Source organism: Chiloscyllium plagiosum, unplaced genomic scaffold (genome assembly GCF_037043375.1).
Source record: "Chiloscyllium plagiosum isolate Xiang-an unplaced genomic scaffold, Cpla_swu_hap1 HiC_scaffold_16, whole genome shotgun sequence".
Classification (NCBI taxonomy): Eukaryota; Metazoa; Chordata; class Chondrichthyes; order Orectolobiformes; family Hemiscylliidae; genus Chiloscyllium; species Chiloscyllium plagiosum.
In genome coordinates, this window is record NW_028270154.1 from 56622309 (window position 1) to 56632390 (window position 10082).

The following is a 10082-nucleotide window of genomic DNA, read 5'->3' on the forward strand; positions in this document are numbered from 1 at the left end:
AATGTGTGCAACAACGTATGCTAATACCGTTGATCTGTAGAGGTCAGTGAACTACTTGGAATCCTCAATTGTATTATAACCGTCCATTCAAAACAAATGTGAACCTTAACTTCCATGCTCTATAAGCAATGGATGTAATTCCAAAAAAAGTCTACATTGTTAATCTTTCTGACCGCTTCTTCTTTTCTTTCCCCTCCCCTCCTTTCCTGTGCAAATATTCTTTCATATTTTAGAAGTAGGAATAATAAATTAGTGCAGATTTCTGCTGAGGTTTATCTTTCAATGAACTCAACAGAGTCGCATGTGATAACTTCCAGGGGGAGCAGTCTATCGTTGACTAGGCTGGCCCTGTTTGTTTGTGTGTGTGTGTGTTATAACTTCGACAACGTCTGTAGTTTCACTGGGATTATTTAGAAGCTTGGAGGATCTTTAAATATCTCAACTCTGTAATCCAGCCAGTTGTTCCAAAATCTTCAAACATGCTGCTAGGAGGAATTAGTTACAAATCATGGTCCGGACGTGCCCTTTCATTATGTCTAAAAAAAATTAGTTTAATTTCATAGTACCCTGTCCATTAAGTACAAAAATATATTTTTGATATTGCAGTCTTAGTCTTTCCACCAATAACAGAAACAAGCGTACACAGTCCTCTTTATAAAACTAGCTCTTTTAAAATGTTCTGTTTGAAGTCCTATTTATCCGGAACTTACATTTAAACGGTAGTGGGCATACAATTGAGGCCGAATTTGGAACTGAATAGAGGGAAAGAGTATTCCTAGGCATAGCTTCTGAAAAAGTTATGAAGAAATGAGAATCACTCTCTTTTGCTGGTTACTACACCAATATACCAGAGAATGAGTTCAAGTTCTATAATGGTCATTTCAGAATTTTAATAAACTGGCATTGGAGAAAATTGACCAAGCCAGCATTTTTTTAAAAAATGGTTAGTTCATGTCGATTAGGAAATTAATTCTACATTCTAAATAGTTTGGTCCGCATTTATCTCAAATCCAGAAGTTGAATACTTTTAGAAATTACCTAGGAAGTCATTCAGTTGTAAAAGGGTAACAAAGCTGGGACAAAAATGGTCAGATTGACAATACAACCCACACCCTGGGAAATTAATACAAAAAATTAACAATATTTCCTCACTTGGATCTGAAATAACTGCATGCATCCTGTGTACCCTTATAAATTAAACCATGCCCAGAACACTCAGGATATACGAGTTCTAAACTTTCAACTTAGAAGATATTTCCATTGTTGTAATTAAAAACACGGCAAAAGAAAGTACAATCTGTCCTATTCAGCTGAAATAATGTGTGAACACATGCAATCCCTATATGCACGGTTCTACAGTTGCAAAACTCACGCCAAGTAAACAAACATACGAAATCTCAACCAAGAACCTATCCTAAAGGTTTCATAATGACGGTGTACTTGGATCAAAAGTAAAGATTAGCGAAGTTATTTGTCTTGGCGTTAGTTTAATCGTAGATCAATAACGTTGCTAAGTAACGAGGAGGAGTTGTTCCTCCGAAGTGTATGACTGGTTGCATCTCCATGGGAACCATAGGGAGTTTCCTGAATCGCACAAGGAAGCTGCGCGTCACTGTTTGTTCTTGGCCACCAGCCCGGCTCCTGCTCAGGCAATGTTTATACTGTATGGCTCCAAGTCTCGTAACAAAATGTTACTTTATAGGAACATATCATCAGGCAATCAGTGTATAAAAATTATCCCTCACATTTCTTTTGGACACATACTTTCATAAGTATACATGTATAAGTATCATATACATAAAGATGCAGACCCACATTAACGTATGAGTAAGGAGCAGGAGTAGATCAACCAGCCCTACGAGCCTGCTCCTCCGTTCAATAATATAATGGCTGGTCTGGTTGTTGTCTCAACCCTACTTTATTGGAGTCTGTTCCCTAATAACCTTTGACTCACTTATCTGTCAAATTTAGTCTTGAGTAAATTCAATGACCCAGCCCCTATTGCTCTCCTCGGAGGGAATTCCACATGCTCACAACTCTCTGAAAGAGAGGGAGAAAAAAGCCCTAATCTCTGTCTTCAAATTTCCCAGTTAAAAAAAATATATATTTTTACCCCATATCTGTATACACATGGCGAAAGTACTTGGAAGTTGAGCGTGTTTATAGGAAGGAACCGATTGTAAGATATCAGCTAAATGTTCACCAGTGATTATGAGTAACTTTGACAAGGAGATGTACTGTACAATTACGTATGTAATCCGAGCAAAGAGCTTTACAATGAGCTAGCTGCTTCTAGTTCTGAAGACGGGTCACTGAACTCGAATGGTTAATTGTTTGTCTCTCCAAAGATGCTGCCAGACCAGCTGATTTTCTCCAGCAATTTCTGTTTTTATTCATTTCAGATCTGCAGTTCTTTGTTTTGTGTCAGTTTAAGATAAACTGTCTGTAGAAGAGCAAGAAAATGCGAGTTTTTAACGCTTCGTATATTCGCATATGTATTTCACCGAGTAAACCTCTTCCGACTTATTCAAGAGATTAAATTGCTATTGATTAATTTAAAACAAGGATTTCATTTCAAATAAATGTGAATGTTGGCTACAATAGGACAACTGGTTGACTGGACTCCACAAATACGTATCGAAAAGATTGAAATTAATCACATCTTTTAAAAACACACGCATAACACATGAACTGTTGGAGCTAGGTACTGATCAGCTGCTCAGGATCCGTTTCATTTTTCAGATGACTGGTAGGATAATTGACACCGAACCATTCTCCTGAGGGTCACCTTAGAAAAGGAACTAACTCCAGCCTCCAGTCAGGTGCTATTTTTAATTGGGCGTCTTTCTTGTTCTATTATGGAAGATCGCTGCAGCCGCTCTTGAAGCAGGCGTATGGCCAGCGGCGCTGTCACTCAGGGACTTTCCATGACAAGGGCAAGTGGGCAGCCCATCGCCTGAGAGGCGTCCACACGGCAACAACGCACTGACGTTGAAACTAGCGAGAGAACAGCGAGACCCGAGAGGCAATGCGTTCCGCTCATTCCTCAGGATGTGTCCCGCACGTTTCCACTGCAGATGTCCCGCCGGAGGTCACGCCGGATGTACTGTACTTCTATAATTAGAAACATTGATGGGTCGAATTGCAAGTGAAGCATTTCGTTTTTTTTTCACAGACTGAAATAGCTGTCAACGGATGGATTTTACATCCTGTTCTCAGTATCGGGATATCTCACTCTCTGCACTTTGCCTCTCTGCAGATAGAGAACTTCCGCCGGCATTTCGCTGGTAGATAACGTAACCATTCCGGCTTCAGCACCATTTTTAAACCAAATGCTGAAGCTGCACTTTTCCCCCCTCCCCTATTTTCCCGAAAACACTGTAATTTGTCTCTGAGCCAACACTAGGATGTTACAATTCAAACAACTGGTTAGTATACAGAGTAATTTGTAAAAACATTAGTATTAATCGCATGCAAACTCACATTCCATGGTGTTTTTAATCAGTTTAATACGGGACATGGAAACCGTACTTTTTTAAAAGATTATCAGAAATAGGAAGCCGTGGTTATATTTAGCGGAAATAGTCCCACATTCTGCTCGAGTCGCTTTATTTCCGACAATGAACAACACGATTAAATGGTTGTTCCAATCCTAGGAATATGGGGATGATGTGCTGTAGTGTTACGAGCTGTTGAGAACGACAGAATTAGAGTATTACATTAAGTTGCAGAGTAAATCAGAACATCCGTGATTGCAGATAAATAATTTCTTAGAAATGTGAGCAGTGCCGGATGAACGACGAATTCGCTTCATTTTATCGGTACCAAACTGTCATGGAAACTATTGTAGCGGCTTCCCAACGATCTCCGCTCGCTGCTCTATGTCTCTCTCCGACCAAGCCCTAAATAATGTTCCACATATGTTTACAGTCGAAAACTGGAATTTAAACTGGAGGGAGGGACACAAGATGTTGATAGAGCCTTGGATTGAAATTCAGACCCAGTACTTGAAATAAAATCCTAGGCCATCCATTATTAATATCTTATTAATATCCTGTTAATATTCGAAAACGCTTTGTCATACATTCAAATACCTTACTTCTAAGTCATGGTTGAGAAAAAAAAGTAGCATACCATTTTATGAACTTCCAAATTCAAAACTAAAAGAAAGACAATTCTTTGATCGGGGAGCTGGAACCTCTGTTATGTAAGTGGTGGCTAATCACAATATAAAACGCGGGAAGATAATTATTTCAAAGGGGGCACTTGTTAGGGCATGGTTCAAAATGAGAAGTTTCAGATAAGAATCGTAGAGTTGTACATCAAGGAAACAGACCAGTCCAGCTTGTCAATGCCGACCAGATATCCCAAATTAATCTAGTTCCATTTGCCAGCAATTGGCCCATATCCTTCTAAACCCTTCTGACCCAGATGTCTTCTAAATATTGCAGTTGCCCCCACCACTTCTTCTGGCAGCTCATTCCATTAATGCACCACGCTCTGCTTGGAAAAGTAGCCCTTGGGTCCCTTTTAAATGTTTCCCCTCTTACATTAAACATATGCCCTCTAATTTTAGATTCCCCTATTCTGGAGGGGAAAAAAAGACCTTGGCCATTCACCCTATCTGTGCCCTTCATGATTTTCTAAATCTCTATCAGGTCGCCCCTCAGCCTTTAATGCTCCAGAGAAAATAGCTCCAGCCTATTCAGCCCCTCCTTATAACTCAAACCCTTTAACTCCAGCAACATCCTTGTATATCTTTTCTGCACCTTCTGAAGCTTAATAGCAACTTTCCTATGGGGGAAATTAAAAAAAAAAGTTTTTGTGAGATCTGTGCTGGACACTCATTCCCCATCCCTAATTGCTGAGTTCGACCAATTCAGAGGGATGTAAGCCACATTGCTGAGGACATGACCACATGTAGGCTCAACTGACTAAGGAAGACAAAATTTCTTTCCTAACGGACAATAGTGAATCAGATGAGTTTTATAACAATTGATATGATTTTCACAGTCAGCATTGCTGAGAACTGGTTTTCCCTTTCAGAATGACTAACTGAATTAAATTCCAGCATGGCAATGGTGGGATGGAGGCTGAGCATGTGATGAGAGTGGCTGGTGCAGTGACAGCTGAAGATCCTAGGTAGGTGGTAGGAAACCTGAAAGTCATTGAGAGGGCGCAGACAGGAAACAAAATACAATTGGTTAAGCAGCCTACAAGATACTAAATGAGTACATGGTAGACAACTGCCATGGGAAATAGGTGGGTGGGGGAACAGAGTGGATAAAGCCAAAATTCTTAGTCCCAAATGTCAATCAACATTGCAACCAGTATGACGTAGGAGGGAGTCAAGCAAAGGGAAGTTTGGGGGGGGAATTATTGATTTATGGGGATTGAAAAATGTACTTTTGGCACACGGGGTTGTGGGAAGGAAGTGGTATTTTCAGCTCAGTGATTCATTTTAATATGCATATTTGTGTAAAATGTGCTGGTTATTAGGGAGAGTTATAGTGTCATGAAGTATATTGTAAATGTTAGGCACAAAACAGTGGTGAGATTTAAAGACAATGATGTAAGATGATGAGAAGTTTGATAGAAATTCACAATGTGATTCATTGGAAATTAAATAGTATGTTGTAATTTTTGTTGTTTAGCAGAAGCAAAGATTTATTAATCAAAAATATTTTTAAAATTAACGTGAAATATTTGAGGTAATAAAATCTCTGTAGGATTTAAACTGGCTAATTTATTTAAATAATATGTTGTCATGTTGAAGTATTCTGATGAAGTTGAAGTTGAAGTTTAAGATGTTGTGGACAAAGAGAAAAGATTGGGGATTAAAGTGGTAGGGAGATATAATATAGCAGGAAAAGATGATGGATAGAATACAGGTGAACATATTGATGGAGAGTGAGTCGAAGAGAGTTTGGTACTTGGTGGTAAAGTGCAAGCTGAGTGAGTAATAGTGAAAGGATAGAGGATGGAATTTAAAGAATGAAAGAGTTTGTCTGTGGCTGCAAAAGAGATGAGGTGAATATCAAAATTAAATGGGTTAAGGAAATAGAGGTTTATAAGTATATATTATAAACTATTTATCTAGTTGGAGCAAAGTTTTGGGTATCAAGTTTGAGGTTCATTAGTGAATAGTGATGTGAATCTGAATTTGAGAAAGATGAAGTTTATAGATGTGACTAGAAATTGATTTGTGAAGGAAGTTGTGTTGGAGAAATGAGTTTTGGGAGAAATAGGTATGCCAGTAAGATATGTTAGGGGAATCCTGGAGGCAGGGAGCGGTGTGTAGTGATGGGTCATTGATGGGAAGGTGTTGCACGGTGTCAAAGTATTGTGGTGATGCTACTGGGATGAGGGAGAATTTGGAATATAGCCGGGGAAATGGTTTTGGGGGTTCCACAAGAGCAATGTGTTGAATGTAGCACTAAAGACTCAATGTGTGGAAATTTTCTTATTTGTTCATGTGGCATAGGCAATACTAGTGACACTATGTCTGTTGTGGATCACTAGTGCTAGGAGCGAGTTTTGAGAAGATTTGTAACTCAAGTTGAGGTTCTGGATGTAGGTTTGCTCGCTGAGCTGGAAGGTTCATTTTCACACGTTTCGTCACCATACTAGGTAACATCTTCAATGAGCCTCCGGACGAAGCATTGCTGACTATTCCTGCTTTCTATTTTCAGATTTGGGTTTCTTTGGGTTGCAAATCTACATCCACTAGTGTTAGGAGTACATCAACATGTGTGTGAGGAGGAAGGAATATGGGCTGCATGAATATTAGAGGAGAAAGTGAGGACTGCAGATGCTGGAGATCAGAGCTGAAAATGTGTTGCTGGAAAAGCGCAGCACGTCAGGCAGCATCCAAGGAACAGGAGAATCGACGTTTCGGGCATAAGCCCTTCTTCAGGAATGAGGAAAGTGTGTCCAGCTGGCTAAGATAAAAGGTAGGGAGGAGGGACTTGGGGGAGGGACGTTGGAAATGCGATAGGTGGAAGGAGGTCAAGGTGAGGGTGATAGGCCGGAGTGGGGTGGGGGCGGAGAGGTCAGGAAGAAGATTGCAGGTTAGGAAGGCGGTGCTGAGTTCGAGGGATTTGACTGAGGCAATGTGGGGGGAGGGGAAATGAGGAAACTGGAGAAATCTGAGTTCATCCCTTGTGGTTGGAGGGTTCCGAGGCGGAAGATGAGGCGCTCTTCCTCCAACCGTCGTGTTGCTATGGTCTGGCGATGGAGGAGTCCAAGGACCTGCATGTCCTTGGTGGAGTGGGAGGGGGAGTTGAAGTGTTGAGCCACGGGGTGGTTGGGTTGGTTGGTCCGGGTGTCCCAGAGGTGTTCTCTGAAACGTTCTGCAAGTAGGCGGCCTGTCTCCCCAATATAGAGGAGGCCACATCGGGTGTAGCGGATGCAGTAAATGATGTGTGTGGAGGTGCAGGTGAATTTGTGGTGGATATGGAAGTATCCCTTGGGGCCTTGGAGGGAATTAAGGGGGGAGTTTGGGGCGCAAGTTTTACATTTCTTGTGGTTGCAGGGGAAGGTGCTGGGATTGGAGGTTGGGTTGCTGGGGGGTGTGAACCTGACGAGGGAGTCACGGAGGGAGTGGTCTTTTTGGAACGCTGATAGGGGAGGGGAGGGAAATATATCTTTGGTGGTGGGGTCCGTTTGGAGGTGGCGGAAATGACGGCAGATGATACGCTGTACATGGAGGTTGGTGGGGTGGTAGGTGAGGACCAGTGGGGTTCTGTCCTGGTGGTGGTTGGAGGGGCGGGGCTCAAGGGCGGAGGAGCGGGAAGTGGAGGAGATGCGGTGGAGGGCATTGTCGACCACGTCTGGGGGGAAATTGCGGTCTTTGAAGAAGGAGGCCATCTGGGTGTATCTGCATACTTCGACACGGTCCTGTCTCCCTTAGTCCAAGAACTCCCCACCTACGTTCGGGACACCACCCACTCCACCAAGGACGTGCAGGTCCTTGGACTCCTCCATCGCCAGACCATAGCAACACAATGGTTGGAGGAAGAGCGCCTCATCTTCCGCATAGGAACCCTCCAACCACAAGGGATGAACTCAGATTTCTCCAGTTTCCTCAGTTCTCCTCCCCCCACCTTGTCTCAGTCTAATCCCTCGAACACAGCATCGCCTTCCTAACCTGCAATCTTCTTCCTGACCTCTCCGCCCCAACCCCACTCCGGCCTATCACCCTCACCTTGACCTCCTTCCACCTTTCACATTTCCAACGCCCCTCCCCCAAGTCCCTCCTCCCAACTTTTATCTTAGCCTGCTGGACACACTTTCCTCATTCCTGAAGAAGTGCTTATGCCCGAAACGTCGATTCTCCTGTTCCCTGCGTGCATGAATATTAGGGGCATTAAAGCAAGAGGACAACTATGAGTGGTTGTGCACACTGGGAAATAATGTGTGGCCATGATGGGATATCAGACTGCATGAAATCAGTAACGGGGCTTTTGATAGCAGGGGAAGCACTGGGCAGTGACTCTGATAGCAAAGATGAGTACGTGGCAGTAGTTTAATGTGGACTTGTTGCTGAAACATTAGATATAGTGCTGCTGCTGATTTTCAGGAGGTGGTGCTAGGGTGAAGTAGAACTCAAGATATAGGAGAATGGTTATGCTAAAATTTGGCACGTGCAACGATTTAGGACTGGGAAAATTTAGTGAGGAGTTATCAGGATGTTATAAAATTTAAAGTAGTGTGTTTGGATAAGTGCATGAACATACGAACCTCGAAATTAAGAACAAGAAGACGCCTTGCACTCTCTCAAGCCTGCTCCACCATCCACCATTGCTGATCTGATTTCTGCACAATCCTGATAATCTTCCAACATTTTGCTCATCAAGAATTTGTCTACTTTTGCCTTACCATTTTCAAAGGCCCTGTTTCATCACCTTTGCGGGATGAATTGAAAGGATTCACATTTATCTGTGAGAATAAAGCATCCTTACTTTGGCCTTAAATGGATGACCTCTTATTTTTTAACTATGATCTTTAGTTCCAGATTGTCTTATAAAAGGAAACATCTTTTCCATGTCAACCCTATCAAGGTGCCGCAGGATCTTATATATTACAATCAAGTCACCTTGAATTGTTATAAACATAGCCTGTTCAATCATTCCTTGTCAGAAAACCTTCTCATTCCAGATATATGTCACCGAATTGCGTCCAATGCATTTACATTCTTCCTTAAATAAGGCGACCCCATACAAAGTACTCCAGGCATGGTGTGTCAATACCCTTAATAACTTGAGCATAATCTTGCTACTTTGTACTCAATTTCTCTACAATGCACAAGAATATTTTATTAGCATTCCTAATTTATTGCTCATAGCCGCTTATTACCTTTTGTGATTCACACACGGGGATATCCAAGATCCCTCTGCATATCAGAGCTCTGCAATCCCTCACCATTTAGATAATTTTTTTTATTCTTCTTCCTGAGATGGACAGTCTCACTTTATTTCCAGGTTGCATGACATTTGTAGATCTTCGCTCACTCACGTAACCAATCTATAACCCTTTGTAGCCTCCTAATGTAATCTTCATAACTTACTTTGTTACCTATCTTTGAATCATCAGCAAAATTAGCAAGCATACCTTCTATCCCTTCATCCAAGTAATTAATATAAATTGTAAAATGTTGATGCTCCCAGAATTGGTCCCTGTGGTACACTATTTGTTGCAACTTACCATCTAAAATGTGACCCAAATATTCCTATGCTTCCATATCCTGTTCTAATCATAGAATATAAAACAGCACAGCACAGGAATAGTCCCTTTGGTCCAACATGTCTGTGCCGACCATGATGCCATTCTATATTAATCCCATGTGCCTGCACATGGTCCATATCCCTTTATTCTCATAATGTCTATTGAAATGTCTCTTAAATGTTGCTATCGTATGTGCTTCTATCACCTCCTCTGGCAAGGTGTTGCAGGCATCTATCATCCTCTATTAAAAACCTTGCCTTGCACATTTCCTTTAAGCTGTCCCGCTCTCACCTTAAACCTATAGCCCCTAGTATTTGAAATTTCCAAGCTGAGAAAAAGACTCAGTTTATCCATCC

General features: G+C 41.7%; 1 long non-coding RNA gene across 1 annotated transcript; it reads right to left on the reverse strand.

Moving 5' to 3' along the window:
• Positions 1-1413: 1413 nt before the first annotated feature.
• On the reverse strand, positions 1414-5158 carry LOC148147548 (uncharacterized). The gene is made up of 3 exons (XR_015759794.1): positions 4135-5158; positions 3484-3949; positions 1414-3114 (listed from the first exon to the last, which is right to left on the reverse strand). It is a non-coding gene; the product is annotated as an uncharacterized LOC148147548 (long non-coding RNA).
• Positions 5159-10082: the final 4924 nt, after the last annotated feature.